This window comes from Castor canadensis, chromosome 13 (assembly GCF_047511655.1).
Source record: "Castor canadensis chromosome 13, mCasCan1.hap1v2, whole genome shotgun sequence".
Taxonomy (NCBI): Eukaryota; Metazoa; Chordata; class Mammalia; order Rodentia; family Castoridae; genus Castor; species Castor canadensis.
The window spans coordinates 24694989-24713461 of NC_133398.1; the positions used below are offsets into that span (position 1 = coordinate 24694989).

At 46.5% G+C, this 18473-nt stretch overlaps 1 protein-coding gene across 10 annotated transcripts in view; it reads left to right on the top strand.

Moving 5' to 3' along the window:
- The window catches only part of Ptpn3 (protein tyrosine phosphatase non-receptor type 3), a 140068-nt gene that overhangs the window by 17133 nt on the left and 104462 nt on the right, over window positions 1-18473 (top strand). For 2 of the 10 annotated variants that reach the window (XM_074051298.1, XM_074051299.1), the window contains exon 1: window positions 15311-16234. The exons of 3 other annotated variants lie outside the window; for them this stretch is intronic. The gene's annotated coding sequence lies outside the window, so the exon portion shown is untranslated. Of the gene's footprint in view, window positions 1-15014; window positions 15287-15310; window positions 16235-16455; window positions 16554-16884; window positions 17037-18473 lie in introns of those variants that run through there. 5 more of the 10 variants (XM_074051300.1, XM_074051297.1, XM_020173904.2 and 2 more) reach the window with 5 other exon arrangements.

Sequence of the window (18473 nt, forward strand, 5' to 3'; positions counted from 1 at the left end):
TTTACAGAACCAGGAATCTCATGTACATTCGTGGTACGTATCAGCCGGAGGTTTTCTTTCGTCTTAACCTCATTGCCACCAGGTTTATAACTCCAAGTCTCTTTTTTTAAGTCCCAGACATCCCTCAATAGGAAGGCAGGTGAGCCTCCATAGACAAGTGAATTTAAGGTTGCTTTAGAAGGAAAGAAGCCCAAATTATGGCAATTGGAAAAGAATAGGAGGCACCCAACCTACACAGACCGCCTACAGGTGGGGCACCTGACCAGCACACATCCAGGGGCGTATCCCATGCCAGAGACTTGCCTGTACCCTCTGCCTCCCAGCAGTGTGGATGTGATGACCCAGCTCCTAGTCCACCTCCAGGGCACTGCCATTCACATCTCCATCAGTCTGTCTCTGCCTGAATTCTCTTCCCACCCCAATTCTGTGTCACCTTCTCTGGGAAGCCTCTGCTGCCTGCCACCCCTGGCAGACTCAATGGTATCCCATACTTCCAACATATCCCTAGGGACCCCCCACCCATCTCCTCCTTGCACTCTGGGCATCCAGACAGCCCCCTCACCCCCATGAAGCTGTGCATGGCTCCCTGCAGGTGGATTTTTTTTTTCTGTCCCCAGCTCCTGGCACAGAGCCTGAAGGAAAGGATCTCGCTCAGTAAATGTTTGCTGAATCGAATTGAAGCAAACTTCACTGAACCCCAAGTCAATGTTTTTATTTTTCTTGTCTTGGCAGGAAGCAGAGGGCATCCACGCTCAGAAAAGTAACTGAAGAGTGTGTCATGAAGGAATTACTTAGAGAGGGCTGAGCAGAGTTAAAGGAGGTAAAAAATAGTGGAGCACCCAGAGAAACTGTTACCTGTCCCAGGCCAATGGGGCTGAGGGAGAGGGGGTGTCGTAGGGCTACAGCTGGCAGAAGGGCTGCCCATCTGGATGCAGCCACACCCAAACCACAGCCTAGGGGGAGGGGCAGGAAATGCATCTGCCCTCTCACTCCTCCTGCCTATCTCTCAGCAGTTGAACCCAAATGGAAGGCCAGACAGGCTAAAGAAGCCCAGACAGTACAGGTCACAGAAGGCAGCTTTCCTGGGTACAGAGTGAAGAAAAGTCAAGAGTATATCTGGATGGGTGAGTGAGGGGCTTTTTCCCAAAGCAGGGTCCACACCACATTGGCTTCAGAACCACTTAGGACCTGATATCTAAAGTAGATTCCTAGGCTCCAGCTCAGATCTACTAAATCAAAACATCTGTCTGAGGGGCCTGGGAACCTGTATTTGCAGAAGTTACCCCAGATGGTTCTAATCCGCACAAATTTTTGAGAACCACTATTTTGAATCCGTGATTGAAATGGTACACTGGGCTGGGTGGGGATGGGGTGGAGCCGGAATCCTTTAAATATGCAAAATTTGAATATGTCAGCCCTACTTAAAATCCTCTTTGCTCCCCAGAGCCCTCAGGAGCAAGTTCAGCCCCTCAAGAGTAGCACACAATGCTCTTCACACCTGAGTTTCTATCTTATTTCCCTCTCCTCCCCATTCCCTCCTTTGCCCAACTTCTTCCCAGAAGAGGTTCTCACCCTCCTGCACCTGGTCAGCTCTTCCTTGCTTGTTGAACACATCACAGGAGTCATCTGATCCCTGAAGTTTCTGGCCTACAAGATGGGAGTAGTCTGTGCTTCCTCTGTCTTGCTCTTGCTTCTCTGACAGATTTTACCTCACCACCTTGAAATAGTCTGTTGGTCCTGTCAATCTGTCACCCCTCTAAGGTCAGATGAGTCATGTCCAATTCACCTTTATATCCCAGTGCCTTCCAGTCTCTTTGAGTGGGTAGGAGAAGAGAGAAAACTAGTCACATGGCAAAGAATCTTCCAGGAGATGGTACAGGGAATATTGTTTCATTAAACTTGCTAACTTTTTACAGGAGTTAGCATCTGGTTTCACAACTCATAGAGTATGCCAGACCATCCACCAAGGCTCTGTGAGATTCAAAATAATCTCACCCCTCTTGAAGCTCCAGATAGATGGGAAGATGTTGTCTTAATTAGTGTCTTTCAAGCTGCTGAGAAAAGATGCCCTCAGTTTCTTATGTGTTGTACAAATGGCTATTAAGTTATTTCTTCTACAGAATGGTTTCTCATATGAAAGTCAGGAATATGAGAACCGCCCCCCACCCCCAGTACCAGCCCAGTCCCTCTGAACCACCACCTCTAATGCAGGGGTCTCACAGAGGGTAGAATTAAAGTCCCTTATATCAGTCAGCTGTTGTCCTATCAATGCTGTGTAACAAATCACCCCAAAAGCTCAGTTTTGTAAAACGACCATTTACTCGGTTTAGTTGTAATTCACATTTTTCACCTTCTTCTGGTAGCAGTAGTCTCCGTGGAGCAGTCTTTCTGTGGCAGAAGAGAAAAGAGCAAAACCACATGTTCATTTCAATCCCCAGTCGCAACACATCTGCTAACATTTCAAAGCAAGTCATATGGCCAAGTCCAAAGTCAAGCAGAGGGAAGGCCATCATCTTGCAGAAGAAGCTACAAGGCCATATAGCAGAGGGTATGTCTACAAAGAGGAGTGTAGGATGGGAGCCAATTACATCAGCTGCACAATCTACCACATTCCTCGTTACTTGGGAGACAACTCTAGTTACTGGTCCTCTTAGGAGCAGGTGTCAGTAACTTCATCTCTCTCTTCCTCACACATACACTCCATGAAACCAAGGTCTTCCCTGTATCCCCAGAACCTAGAACACAGCATGACACATAGTGCCATCAATGTTTGCTGAATGAATGAATGAAGGTTCCCTTCCTCACATTTTCACTTCCCAAAACCAGATAGGTTTGTGACTATCAAATATGACATAGACAAAGGAGGTTTGGCCCTACCCAGTATGTAGACCACAAGAAACCACTAAGTTTTCAAGCCAAAGAGTAACTTGTTTACACCTGTACTGTAGCAACATTACGGGCAGACCAATCAGAAGGCTATTTGCAAGAAGTCAGGTAAAAGACAAGGATGTCCAGAAGTAGAAAGTGGGGCTTGGAAAGGATGTGGAAAACATCAGGTGAGTTGTATGGACAGCAGGCCATTTTCTTGGGTGGCAAGAGAAAGAGAGGCCTTGGGACATAGGACTAGAGTCTGGACAACTGGGCAGATAGTCAATGGATAAGGAGCAGTTTTGTGGGATAGCATTCATCAGATAGTTTGGGACTTGTTGAATTTGAAGTGCTTGTAGGACATACAGCAGGAGATGGATGAGGTGGCCCTTAAAAGAGATATCTCAGCCGATGTCAGTGGCTCATGCCTGTAATCCTCGTTACTCAGGAGGCAGAGATCAGGAGGATTGTGGTTCGAAGCCAGCCCAGGCAAATAGTTTGTGAAATCCTATCTCGAAAAAAACCATCACAAATAAAAGGGCTGGTGGAGTGGCTCAAGAATCTTGTCATTTACATCAAATATTACATTTGCATATAACATTTGCTTGGGCAAACTCTTGTAAGCCTGCTGCATACTCACACCAGCTAATGATCAAGTCAGCAGCTTGTGAGTTGTTTGGTGTTCATAAGTCTGCAAGGAAGACAAAGGCAAGCAGCAGGAACTCATAGAGAAATATATAACCACTCCTAAGAGTGAGCCCCTCTCTGTCTGCTCTGTAGAAGTCTACACCTGCCAAAGACAGCTCCCTGACTTCGTACACTCAATCAACAAGTGCCTTTGAGTCCCTGCTCTGTGCCAGGCCCTATGCTCAGTGTTAAAGACCTGGGAAATAACAAGGAAAAGCTCCTGCCCTCAAGGAGCTGGGACTCAGTAGGGAAGAGGGTGGAGAATTAACTACTTCTGTAAGTATTTAAATACATCTGTAAATCCCTGGTTGTAACCAGAGACTGCAGGGGCCTTGGATATATGTCCAGTGGGGACTCAAAATGGGGCTGATCAATCCCACTGACCAGAGGGTGGAAGACAGCAACAGACACCAAAGGTTAGGAAAGGCCCAGGGGAGTGGGAATGGACAAGAATAAAGAACATTCCAGATGTGGTACTCAGCTTGAGCTCAGACCACTGAAAGAGCTAAGCTAGCATATTGGGTTGGTTGTTCAGAAGGGCTGACAATTAGTGGCACAAAGAAGGAGTAAACGAAGCCAGGGAATGAAGAGACCAAGAGATGCCCAGCCCAGATCAGGCAGGCCTTTGTTCCTATAGGGAAGGAGCCAGAGATGTATCGAGGGATTCCCTCCCATAAAACATTCTGTGTAGGGGGTCTGAAAGGCCTGGCCCTCCCTTCTTTAAGGAGGGAGGAAAAAGAGACCTCCTAGTGAATTCTAACTGGCCTCCTAAAAATCAACTATTTTATTCCCCTGCACGGTATTCTTATGATTAAAGGCTTAAGCATGCTGCCATTGGTGTTTCCGGTTCCAGCATGTCTTCATACACCTTCCTTCATTTGGGCCTCATGGCGTTGGGGAGGCAGGCGCTACCAATGTCTGTTGGACAGATGAGCACTTAGAAGGAATCCCTAACAAACTCGTACTGTGGTAAAAACCTCTCTTCACAAAGCCTGAGAGATTCATGTGATAATGTCTAATTAAGGAGGAGTGTGTTCTTTGTCCTCAAAAGGGAGGATGTGCGTTTCACTGCCATATGTCTTCTGGAGGCCTGTGTCGGTCAAGGATTTTCACATGCTCTCATCTGGGGAACAGCTGCACCAGGTTCACCCAGGAGCTTTTTTTTTTTTTTTGGCAGTGTTGCAGTTTGAACTCAGGGTTCTGTGCTTTGTTAGGCAGGCTCTCTACCACTTGAGTCATGCCTTCCAGCACTCTTTTGGTTTAGTTATTTTTTAGATAGGGTCTCATGGTTTCATCTGGAGCTGGCCTCAGACTGATATCCTCCTACCTATACCTCCCAAAAAAGCAGAGATCACAGTCATGTGCCACCACACCAGGCTTACTTGTTGGGGTGGATCTCATTAATTTTTTGCCAGGTCTGGCCTTGAACCTCTATTCTCCCTTCAACCTTCCAAGCTAGGATTCCAGAAGCTTCTGATCAATATAGACTGTGAGTCTCTACCTCCATGAATTTTTAGGTTCAATGGGTCAGGAATGAGAATCAGAAACTAATACTGTTAAAAGAATTTCCAGGTGGTTCGGATGCAAGTCAGCTGGAAAACTGGTTTATTATGGTCCTTTGTCCACCTCCCTCAGCATCACTTAGATGACTTAGTAAATGATGCAGCTGCCTGGGCCCAACTAGACCTACCCAGTCAGCATCTCCAGAAGGGAGGCCTAGAATCTATATTCCGAACTACCGAGGTCATTTGCTCATTTATTTACAAGTATTTCTTTGGGCCTGGCTATGTGATAGACAACTCCCCAAGCATGGGGACATACTGGTGAACAAGGCCAAAATGTCCCTCCCCTTAAAGACAACTTGCATTTTGGCTCAGCTCTTTGAAGTGGGTTTTGAGAACCACTGGGGTTATTGTAAGACTGGGGGAGGGAGTAATGTGGAAGATGGGAATTTCAAAGAGTCCCAGAATATTTAGCTGGCCTTAGGTAAGCCCTTGTGACAGCCTTAGTTATCTATTGCTGGTGACAAACCACTCCTAAAACGTAGTGGCTGAAATGACAGTCATTTCTTTTTATTTCTCATGATTCAATGTGTTAGCAGGGATGTTCTACTAATTTACTCTGGGTTCAGCTGAGATAAACCTTGCCTGCTGGGCCTCTCTCTTTAGAGATGTTAATCCTGGGATATTTTACAGTGGGCAGAAGGTGTGTTGAACCTGGGGTCTCATGTATGCTAAACGCATGCTGTATTCCTGAGCTTCAGCTCTAACCTTGGGCTTCTGAACTGGATGGTGGTCTCAGGGTTCTTAAACAGCCAGCAGCAGGTGCAAATGCCAATCAAGTATCTACCTGAGTGTTCACTGATGTCCCATTGGCAAAATCTAATCACCTGGCCATGTTCGGCCTCAGTGTGGGAGGGAATTCACAGCGGGGGGACACTAAAGGGTCACTTCTTTGGAGGTCACTGCATTGTATATTATATCACAGGTACTCTGACTGCCTCTTGACCTTGGGGGATCTTTTTGTGCATCTTCTCTCCTTTTCCCCTTTATAATTCACTTTAAATTCCTGCATGAAGGAATCCAATTGATCTGACTGAGCATTTCAAGACTCAGGAGCATTCCTGCTGTGGACCAGGATGTAACCATATCTTTTGTAAAGGGCATAGCATTGGCTATCTGAGACACCATGGTTAAAACTCCTATAGGAGAGTCATAAAATCCCCATGGGCAGTGCTGTGGTCACCTGACAGAAAGATACATTCCTGCTGGGCGCTGGTGGCTCATGCCTGCAATCCTAGCTACTCAGGAGGCAGAAAGCAGGAGGATCACAGTTCAAAGCCAGCAGTTCAAGAGACCTATCTCGAAAAAACCCATCACAATAAAGGGCTGGTGGAGTGGCTCAAGGTGTAGGCCCTGAGTTCAAACTCCAGTACCAAAAAAAAAAAAAAAACACTCCTATGTATTTTTATATACTGGTTCCTTGGAGAAAAATTTAAGTTTCGTGTTTGCTATTATATGGATTTTTCAAAAATGTTTTTCTGATTTTTAAAGTGCTGCATGTATCTCATAGAAGTTTTAAAAATATAATGAAGACAATAAAAATCACTCATCATATCTTTAACTAGAAATAACTATTCTTCAACCTGTTAGCACTTCTTATTTTGGACTTTTGTACATGTACGAATGTGGGGTTTTTTATAAATAAAGTTACGCTGTGAATACACCTTTATGTCTTACAGTTTTCATCTGAACTATATATTAGCATTTCCCAATGTCATTGTAACCTCTGTATAAAATATAAAGTCATATAATAAGCAATGAACATACGATTTTATGTTCATTCAGTCACTTGGTTCATATTTTTAGCAATTGTCAGTGGTGCTAGAATGACTCACTTCTGTTCACAAGTTTTGATCTGTATTTGGATTTTTCTTTGAATAGATTGGGTCCATATTTTTTCTATGTTGGAGTTTTCCAGATTGTTTCAGTGTTTCCTAAGAAATAGGAAGGCAGATAGTTTCTCTCCTGAATGGGATCAATAGTGCCTCTGCTCCATTTGCTGAAGCTGGACTTGCAGAAGGGCCCCATTTCCTTTCGCTCTGTTTCCTTTTGTTTGACAGTCCTCCTCTGTCCCCATTTCCGTGTGGTGCACAGGACAGCTTTTCAGTGACTTTACCAGAACTAGAGAAAGAGCTGTACATGTTCCCACGGTCACCTCTTTATCCAAATCAAACTGCCTTTTTCTTTTTTCACAACTGGCACAGGCTGTGTTTGGGTCAGGAACCCAACATTAACTACAAAAACTGACCTCAACCCAGGGAACTTGAGAAAAATCTAGATAACACTGTTGGGAAATTGTTCCCTCATATGAATTGGCATTTGAAATATGTACTAGTATTATGTATGTTTTTTTTATATCACTGAACCAGTGTAATGGAAAATAGCCTTAGTGAGTCAAGACTTGGCTTGACTTGAACCTATCAACAAAGTAGCACATGGGCTAGAGGTAGCTCAGTGGTTATAGCATGCACTTAACATCACAAAGCCTGAGGTTTCATCTCCAGCAACAAAAAAATTAAATAAAAATAAGATAATCCAATTTCAACCAATTCACTCACTCATTGCCCTCTTAGGAAGTACCGGATTCTTTCAGGATCCTGGCACAGGAAGAAAGGATGTGAGAGAATTCACAGTTGGAATGGCAAGTTTGCTCAATTGGATGTAATGTGTTAAATTGTGAATCTAGTGGAGTCTAAATGCAGAAGGAGGGGTCCCTCCACCTGCCATGCAGTGAAAGAAAGCTGATTGCTGCAGATTGTGCAAATATGAAGGGATATAGAAAGGCTGTCTTCAATGAGCATTTGTCCCATCATGTGAGGATAAAAATATTGTCACCATGGCTGACAAAGTTGGGGCAGCTTCCCCTGTGTATGATGCTAGATTGTGATGAAAGTAAAGCCATGAGACACTAATTATTTCCTGGTAATTTCTATGAGAGATTTTACTGACCTTATTATTCCCAGTCCTTTTTCCTAAATTTGGAGGTCATGAGCCACAGAGCTGGTTTGGAATTAGCTCACTCAGCAACAAAGGTAGACAACAAAGGGGTGTGCCCTTTACCTGGAGAACTGACAGCACAACTAGGTGACTCTTAGGCGTAGACAGCTTGGGGTGGGGGACAGTGCCCTAACTCCTTAATTATTTCACATAGGGAAAAAACTGAGGGTGCATCACGATATCCAGCCACAGATTAATTATACCTTATTTGGAACACTGCTGGATACATTTCTCTTCATCCATCTACATTTCTTTTTTTGCTCTCTAACTAATGATTGATTATCAACCTAGCAAGCAAAATTCTGGAAAGATTTTTAGCAAAGGACTTTTAGATAGAACATAACTAATCTAGTTCACTGCAGAAAGGCAAATAATTTTTCAGAAAGGGCTCACAGTCCTTTCCATGTTTTGCTTAGAAATAACAGCCACAGCCCACATGGCACTGGGAAGATTTTCCAAGAGCATTCCAAAAGGGAAATGCATATTAATAACTAAATGCAAGTCAAAATATGATGAGAGATATAAAAGAACAGACCCAATACCTACAGGGCAGGAGTTAGCAAGCCCATAACCAATTGAGATAACTGGTTCTGAAATAGACCTTAAAGGATACATAGGACTTCAGCACGTAGACATGGTGACTGAGTTGTTCCAGAAGGTTGGTATGGGTGGCCTTCATTCTTCAAGGAGTAGCTAGAAAGAGAGTTGTGCCTGTGCTTGGGCTGGGGTGACCAAGGCTGGACAGGATGGCGACATCAAGGACTACACTGAGAGAAGCCCAAGAAGGCTGCTACAGTTTCAATATGGTTTGTCCCATCCAAAAAGCATACTGAAATTTGATTCCCCATGTATTGGTGTTGAGAAGTGGTGGGGCCTTTAAGTCCTTTCTCACAGGACTGGGTTAATTCTCACAAGATTAAATTAGTTATTTCAAGAGCAGATTGTTGTAAAGTGAGATAGCCCTTCATGGTTTATGTCCTCTTCATGTGCCCACTTCTCCTTCTCACTTTTTCCATGTTATGAGGCAGCACAAAGCCCTCCCCAGATGACTAGATGGGGTGTCTAATCTTAGACCTGCCAGCCTCCAAAATTGCGAGCCATAATAAACCTTCCTTCCTTAGAAATTACCCACTCTTGGGTATGTTGTTAGAGCATCAGAAGAAAGATTAAGACAAAGACAAAGAAATAGGGAAAGAGTAATGTATTCTGAGATGGTAGTTGGAGAACTGCATCCTGGGAGGGGCAGTTAGGGATGAAACGGAGCGGTACGGGTACAGGTCTCTGGTGACAGCTGCATGGAGCACTGCTCAGGCATCTTGGCGGGAAATCCTATGACCTCATCAAACCACACCCCTTACATGAAGACAACGCGCCTCAGGATCTCTGCTGTCTCTAGTTGAACATAGATCCTTTTAACTTCATATGTGACTCATGTTTACAGAGGCATGGCTGGACAGCCTGTTTGGACTGTGATGCAATGACTGTGTGTACCATGGAAAAAATGAGAAAGCCATCCCAGCAGGACGCCAGGGTGCAGTTGAGGAAATCCTGTGATGTGTCATCCATCCAACACCAGAAGGTCACCAGAGCACAGGGCAGGCTAAACAGCATCCCTGTTCTTGAAATGTCACCAGGAGTGGGGGAGCACAGTTTTCTCCTGGGTGCAGGTCAAGTTTCCAGCATCTCAGGGATGATATCATGAGCCAAGCAAGAAGAGGTTCTCAGGTGATCGTTTTTTCCATGGATGTGACTTCTGGTAGCGGTATGGGTGGCTTAAATTCCCCATTTTGTTATCAATGGTGTCAGGGAAGCATCATGCCTTATCCGAAGGTCACGGACATCATTTTTCTTTCTCTTTTATCTTCATCCAAAAGTTCTCGTCATGTAGCATTCTTGAACTATGACTGTTTTCCTTCAAGCACAATATACATTGTTGTATCCTGATCATAGTTAGATCCTTGGTTTGTCAAGTAACCAGGGCTTTGAAATTGGGCAGCAAAATTTAGAGGAAATATAAATGGAATGCAAAATGATTTTTATTAGGCATACTTCCATTATTTTTTTTCCAGAGAGAACTTCTTTATTTTTAAATAGGTTAGATATCACATGGTAGAAAATTTAGAAAATACAAAAAGACTTAAGGCAAAAAGTAAATTTTCCCTCCCTGCTCCCCACACTAGTCCAGGAGGTAATGACCTTTCCAGGTTCAGTGTTGTGTGTATCCTACAGACTTCAGTGTGTTTATTTTAAGGTCTACTCCTCTTAGCAAACGTCACCACCATGACTACTACCCTCATTACTGAGTCCTCTCTTGTCACATGATTAGCTTGCTCTTGGCCTCAGGAAAGCAGAATGATGTCAGGGACCCAAGGTCAAGGGCAGAGAGCCTGACAGCTCGAAGTCCCTGCTTGTCTATAGCGGGTGCCCTCTTTCTATCACCTCTTCCTTTCCCCTCTACCACTTTATATGTGCACCTCACTGAAGATGTTAATGAACAATCAGAGAGTGGTAGCATGAGCCTGTAATCCCAGCACTCAGGAGACTTCAGGAGTTCAAGGTCAGCCGAGGCTATACATAGTGAGGCCCTGTTTCAAAAATACAACAACAAAAAAGAAGTTGATGCTCTGTTCCACAGACCCGTTCATCCAAGCATCAGCAAGACCATTATTTCCTAATATTATTCAGACTATGTTCTCAGTGTACATATATTAGAGGTTATAGGATAAACTTTTACAAAACTTTGGTGAATAGCTTGGTGCTGGAGCACGTACTTAGATGTGTGAGGCCTTGGGTTCAATCTCCAGCATCAAAATGAAACAAAACTTTGGTGTACATAACATTCTTATCATAAATTATAAAATGCAGGTTCCTGGGTCCCACACACAGATTCAGAAGGTCTGCATTGAGGCTCAGAGTCTGATTTTCTACAAGGACTCCCTGCCAAAGATGATCTTGACCTATGTAGGGTGATTCCTAGAGTATCCTGGGAAACACTTTCTCCAGCATTATTCCTGACTCTCCTGTTAGGGATTCCTGAATGTTTTCTTCATTGTTGCTAGTTTTTATTGTTTTTAAATTTTTTTTTGGCAGTATTGTGGTTTGAACTTAGGACCTTGTTCTTCCTAGGCAGGTACTCTACCACTTGAGCCACACCTCCAGTCCTTTTTGCTTTTGTTATTTTGGAGATAGTGTCCACAATCCTTCTATACTGTGCTTCCTGCTGTTGCTAGGATGACATCCCATCACCCAGCTATTGTTTGAGATGGGGGAGGGGAGCCTCATGAATTTTTTGCCTGGGCTAGCCTTGAACCCATATCCTTTCAATCTCAGCATCCCAAGTAGTTAGGACTACAGGTGTGAGCCATCAGGGCCTGGCTACAATTCATTTCTTTATCAAGACTTTTTTCTTTATTGTTCTTATAGCTCACTGCATTAGAATGCATGCCCATGAGAGCAGGAATTTTTGTTTGTTCTGTTCACAATGCCTCTCAAACAATTAGGGCCGTCTGACACACAGTAGGTGCCTAATAAGTAATGAGTGAATGAATTCTCTAATGCTTAATTGACAATGATAACCTCATGGCTGAATTTGTTCGTCAGTTGTACAGAACAAAACTCTTTTTAGTGACATTTTGTAATAGAAAGATATTTTGCAATGGATAAAACATTAGGCTTAAATGTTTGTGTTTCTTGGACTGGGTGTGTATGAGTCAGTGGTAGAATGTTTGCCTAGCATTCTCAAGCCCTTGTTCCATCCCCAACCCTGAAAAATAAATAAAGAACAAAATTTGTGTTTCCCAAAAGTGGGGTCCAGGGGCTGAGGGGTATTAGGCTTGACTAATACGTCTCTGGAATTTTCTGTACTGGTCACTGACCACCATCTGTCATCGTGGGCTCTCCTTGTTGGTGGACACGACCCATTTTACCTTCATGTCAGGAGCTTCTGTTTCTCACATTTTTATACAATTCTGGAATAACTGTTTTCCTCTACCTCACTTTCTTCTGCTTGCCAACTTTTAAGTGAGTTTCATTTTTCCTGATAATAAAAGAAACATGCTTACTATAAAATGAGATTTAGTGACTTCTAAAAGAAATATAAAGAAACAGATGTCTAAAGACTTGAAATCCTCTTCAGATGCAATATACCGTCCATAGCCTGCCTCTCTGCCCCTAAATGCAATACCCAGACACAGCCACCATTAACATTTTAGGGTAGATCTTTCTAGGTTTTTTTTTTTCTCTCTGTGTACCCATTGAGTTGAAATACAGGAAGTTGGTCATATTCAATCATTTTTGACTCACACAATGGCAACATTAAATAGTTCAACCCAGTAATTCACCCAGTCAAGCCCACGCAAAGCGTAGCATTTTACAGTGTATTCTTTTCATGTCATTCTAACAGTACCATTTCCCCAGGTCTTTCTGGATTCTTCAGCTGCTTGTGAGCTTGCATTAACAGCAGCACAAATAATTCATAAGTAGTAGCATGTCAACCACTGAAGTACTTCAAGGACTGTCCAGGCTTCCTGAGTCTTGATGTGAATGTCACAGGTCTTTAGCGATTCTTCAGGAAATGCTTCCTAACACATTCCCCCAACCAATGGCTGGTGCGCAGTACCTGCCACCAGATCTTCTGCCCAAGTGATGGCATCTAGGCCTGTTTATCACTCCCATCCCGTTCCTCAAGTGAGAATCTGCTCCATCATTAGTGACGAGACTTCACCAGTGGCAAACTATCCTCTATAGTGAAATGAGCCTCTGTTTTGTTGTTTAGTGCTCGCTGGATTTCCAGGTCGGGTACAGTCTTCCAGCACTGCTAAAAGGGAGAGCTAAGAGGCTTCTGAATTTTAACAGTGGGTGGAGGGCTGCTCCTGAAGCCCCTGGCTTTATCTCAGCCACCAGCATCAGGACTATCAGCTGCACATTTTCTCATCACAGACCGTGTACTTCCACGGGGTTGCGACTCTGCCTCCGAATGTCTGCCCAAGGACTGTCATCTACATGGGTCCCTTCTGGACTGGCCTCATCACCTGGACCAGAATTAGTCCCAGCTGGGTCTAATTTGCAGTAGATTTGGCTGGGTTTGACCACAGACTCAAGAGATTGTGTATGCATCCAAAGGCCCCACTGACATAGGAGGTTAGGATATAAGACCAACTGTCATTGCTGATGATAATATTACGTCACTCCAGATGCAACAGATTAAAAAGATGGACCTTAACATTTTGGCCCTGAGAATAAAACAGTAACAGGAGGCCAGAACTTTAAAGATAATCCGTAACTTATAAACACATCAAATGATAGAGTAAATAAGGTCCAAAAGACACAAACTAAAATGACATGGGGCTCCTCTCATCATCTGTACACGGTAAGCTGCTACAGAGGGCAGTGGACTGCAAGACCTAACACCCTGGCTTAGAGTTCAGATCCTGACTGTGGCTGGGGCCAGCTGTGAACAGCCTGGGATTGTTTTCTGTAAAACAGAGCTTAAAAAACGCCCACTGTAAGGACTGGAGGATCAAATGGAGGATGTGTGTAAAACATGGAGCACATTTGAACTTGATTATAGCAGTTATTATTATTAGACTTACACAAAACAAAACACTTTAATTTGATCTTTTAAATGTTTATTATTGATTCCCAGCATTGACAGAAATCAACTTATAAAGAAAGGCTGAGATAATTAAAATCAACTCCACTATCCAAAACTCAGACTATTATTTACATTTTCCTCTATTTCCTTCTAGTGTTGGTAAATGTGTTCACCCATCTCTACAAAATTTGTGTAAAGCCCTTTCTGCTGTTTCACGTATCACCGTGCCTCGTTTCCTGGTTCCAGCATGCTCTAATTGAGTGTGAAAGAGTTATTATTTCAACAAACGTACATAATCAATCACTCCTCTACTGTTGAACACCTGGTTGGATCCCAATTCGGAGAAATTTTTTTTGGCAGTACTGGGGTTTGAACTCAGGACCCTGCGGTTGCTAGGCAAGCGCTCTGCTGCTTGAGCCCCATCCCCAGCCTCAATTCGGGGTATATTCTTTCATTTTGTTTTTGGTTCTTTTATAGTGATTTGAAATACATGATTAAAAAAAAAAGTAGGTCTTTTCCCTTAGATATATGGGTACTTCTAGTTCGAATTTGAGAACATTGCTTAAACTAATGGTTGTTGACAAGGTGGAAAGAAAATGGTGGATTCAGGCTTGAGGGCAGCAAATTGGGGCAGCTTCTAGAATTCTCACGTCGGTTATGTGCCATTTCCTCATCTTAGCAGCTGGCAAATTAGTATGAGGATGACGGGTAATCGAGGTCATGGATCTAGGGTTAGGAGGTATGCTTAGTGGTAGGTTAGCACGCTTAGTACGTGCAATACCCTGGGTTCAATCCCAGCATCAAAGGGGAAAATAAACCTTGAAAGTGCCTTACCAAGCTCACGTTCTTACTTCAATCTCTGCACGCCACACGGAAGAAAGCCTGGGCAATTTGTATTATTTGAGGCACAGAGAGGGTAAGGCGCTTGTCCCAGATCACATAGCAGCTGGCAAAGAACAGAGTGCGTCTGCTGACGCAGAAGTCCAAGTTTTCCCACCATGCTTCGGGGAAAAAAAATGTTCTCCACCAGTTCCTCGGAGGACGCAGAACCGCGAGCAAGAGTGGGCAAGGTGGGGATCTGTGGGTGTCACCGGCCCCTCCAGGGACTCCTCCCTCGGCGCCCGGCCTGGCCGGCTCAGAGCATGCCCAGTGCGCTCCCCGCCCGTCCGAACGGTGCTGCGCTGGCGCAGCGGTTCCAGGTTTTGCCGGCGACCCGGGGCGGCCCGGGGCGGGGCGCGGGCTACGCTGCCCCTGGGACTCCGCGCCTGGGTGGAATTCCCCGACGCGACGCCCTGGCGGCGCCCGCTGCAGTGGCACTACCCCGGGATGTGCGACGCGGGGACAAGGATTGCTGAGGTCTCCATATGGCCATAGGACAAATGGCTCCCTGGACCTCGGGCACCCGGATCGGAACCGCAGAGTCCCCATCTGTCCAACCTTTGGTTCACGTTGTCATTCAACAAATCGTTTTCTGTCCCTACAGTGTGCCAATTGCTTGGTTAGGGGCTGGGTCACTGCAGCGAGGACAGGCGGAGCCACAGCCCCAGAGCTGACATCCCTGAGGGGCTACACCTTAGAGGTAAACAAGTGGGAGGAAAAGCCAAGTTGGAGAACTTATCTGTCACTGGATCCTCCTGACCGGTCCCAAAGCAGCCTTGCACTTTCTGATCTTTGCACTGGCTGTTCCCTCGCTTAGGAATGCCCTTCCCTGTTTATTTTGCGTGGCTGAAATGTCACCTTCTCAATGTCACCTGATGAGGCCACCCTACCGGACTGCTCCATCAGCTCAGGGGCCGGATCTCACGGCCTCACAGTCTCTTTGAAAACTATACTACCTCCACCCCTAAGCTTTCTTGCCTGGCTCTTTTTCCCTGTTCTTTAAAGAACTGGACACCTTCTAATACACTACAGCTTTGCTAATTTGCTGTTTGTTACCTATCTCTTTTCCTACAAATTCCAACTGGGGACAGGATTTTTGTGTATTTTTTATGTACATGTGAAATACTGGAGTAGATGTTTGAATATTTGTTGAATGGATAAATAGTGCTAAATCCTGTAAAGAAAGTACATGGAGAGTGGCCAGAAGACCACAGCTAATTTAGAAAGGTCGTCAGGGAAGGCCACTCAGATGAGGGGACATATGTACAACAGAGAGGCGCAGCCACGCGAAAAGCTAAACAGAGACGTCCCTACATAGAGGGAAAGGCTTGTGCAAGTGTCCTGAGGCTGGGCAAGTTCCCAGAGTGCGACGGTCAGCACGGTGCTCAAGGAGCCCCAGGAAGGCAGGTGTGAGAGGAGGCGGAAGAGGCAAGTAGGAGCCACGACCAGCTAGGGGGCCCTATAACCTGGAGAAGAGTGATCATCCCGGGAATTTAGGTGCAACCAGACGAGCACTGGCCTGGGAGTCAGCGGGATCCCCGCATCGACCACGAACCGCGTGCCAGACTCCTTCTCGTTTCCAAGATTCGTTGAGCGTCCAGTGCTGGCATTCCCAGGCATGAATCACGGAGGGCCTGGCGCGCACACAGTAGGTGCTCAGGACGTGCTTCAGCAATGAATGCCGGGGAGCGCGGGGCCGGCCCGAGCTCAGTGGGGAGCCCCCGGTGGCCCCGGGAGCGAGCCGGCACGGGCGGGGGCGAAGGCGGGGGCGCCCCGTAGCCGGCCGGGCGCCCGCTCCCCAGCCCCCGCCCGGCGCGCGGGCTCGTGGCGGCCAGCCGGGCCGGCGGGAGCCGCCCGCGGGCGGCACTGGGCATGCTCAGACGGCGGCCAGGTCGCGCCGCGAGCGAGCTTCCGCGCCGCCCGCACGCGCGACCTACCTGGGCGCCCCGCGCCCCCGGATGCTGCAGGTACGGGCCGGCGCGACCCCCGCGGGCCGGGGCAGGGAGCGCGTGGCTGGGTTGGGGACACGCTCGGCGACCCTCCGCCCCCACCGTCCCCGGGCGCGGCGGACCTGGGCTGACGGGCTGGCGGGAGCGGCGGCCCCGGGGTCCCCAGCGCCACGTCGGGCGGGGAGGGGGCTCCGGGCTGCGCTCACCTGGCGGGGCCGGGGCGGAGTGCGGGTCGGAGCCGGGTGGGGCTCGACCGGGGCGGGCGTCCGGAACGCGGCGGCGGCGGGCGTGGGCGTGCGCTCCGACTAAGCCCTACGGCCCGCGCCCGGGAGGGCCTGGCGCCGCTGCGCCCCTGGCCTTGCGCGCCCTGGGGAAGGAGCCCCGCGCTGGCCCCCAGCGAAGCCGCCCCGGCTTGCAGAGATGGCATTTCCTGGGCCTGGCACGAACTCCTGCTTCAATAAGCCCTGCCCGTTCCGCGGGCGCCGTGGAACGAGCTACCAGGTAACCGCGGCCAGAAGCTGCCGTGGGGGAGTGCGGGTGACCGCGCCCCGTTCCCCGGAAATGCCCTTTTCTGCCACAGCAACTTACTGCGAAGTTGCGGATGCCTTAAAAATTCATGGGAAGTTGAGACAACTTGACACCTGGGTTTTTTCCGAGGTGGTGCTGAGCCTGTGGCTGGGAAGCTGGAGAGCTTCGTTCAGGTTGGGCTCCCCAACCTGGCCAGCTGGGGACCTTGGTCGACTTGTTTAACCTCCCGGATCCTCCATTTCCTCCCTTGCAAGCAGTGGGTAATAAAGCCCACTTCTCTGGGTTGTTGGTGGATTAAGTGGGATAAATTATGTGGAGGGTGTTTGGCTCGCTGCCCGGCTCAAAGCAAGCAAACAGTTGGCATGATGTGAATTTAATTCCTTTAGAGACCCTCGCGGTTCCCATTTCACCAGGAATTAAGAATTAGGAAAGCATCTTGGCAGGAGGGTGGGGAGGGAGGGGACGGGGGACGACTGTTTTCTTGCCCAGGAGAACTGCTGAAGGCAGAGGCTTTGGAAAAACAATTTCGCAGTGCTGTAAGCTGAGAGCATCTTCTTTAAAGGCAGTTTTATGCATTCAGAAACTCCAGAAGTTCAGCTTCTTGCAAAAAAGAGCTGTTTTGCAAGATGGATCATCTTGTTTAAGCAGATGATTTCCTAAGCCTGCTTAGGAAGATTTTTCTTCTAAAAAGCTCTCAGGCCCAACTTCAAATGATTATTTAGATCAGGGTTTCTCAGTGTCACACAATTGACATTGAGATTTGATCATTCTTTGTGCTGTCATGTGTATTGTAGGGTGTTCAGCAACACTCCTGGTCTCTACTCAACAGATTCCAGTAGCAGTCCTTCTCCCCGAGTTGTGCCAACTAGAATTGCCCCCAGACATTGACAGATGTCCCCTAGTAGGCAAAATGTGTCTCACTCCCCCATCCCCTTTAGAACTGCTACTTTAGATAATCCCTGTTTTCTCTCATCACCCGGAGTTGTTTGAGAATTTCATCTTTTGCCTGTGTGGTAACTAACCTTTGCATCACCGTGTAGGCCTGTGCAGAGTACATATATCATCTCATTTAGTTTTTACAACTCTCTCTGTGAGGCTGGTGTTACCAGTTTTACAGATGAGGAAATTGAAGCTCTGAGCAGCCAGTTACACAGTATGTTGCTTGGTTGGAGTGTAACCCTAGTCTCCTGGTTCCTAGGGCATTTTCTTCTGAATTGAGCTGTTCTTTGTTGTATTGAGACCTTCACATAGATGACGTGAAATCGAGATGAAGACTATATTGACTAGTTGGAAATTAACAGTAAGCTATTATCTGACACAGCAGCCCACTCTAGTTAAGTATTCTAGCTTATAGTGAGCACCTATAAATCTCGCATACAGTTAATGGAATATCAATTTGCAGAGAATTAG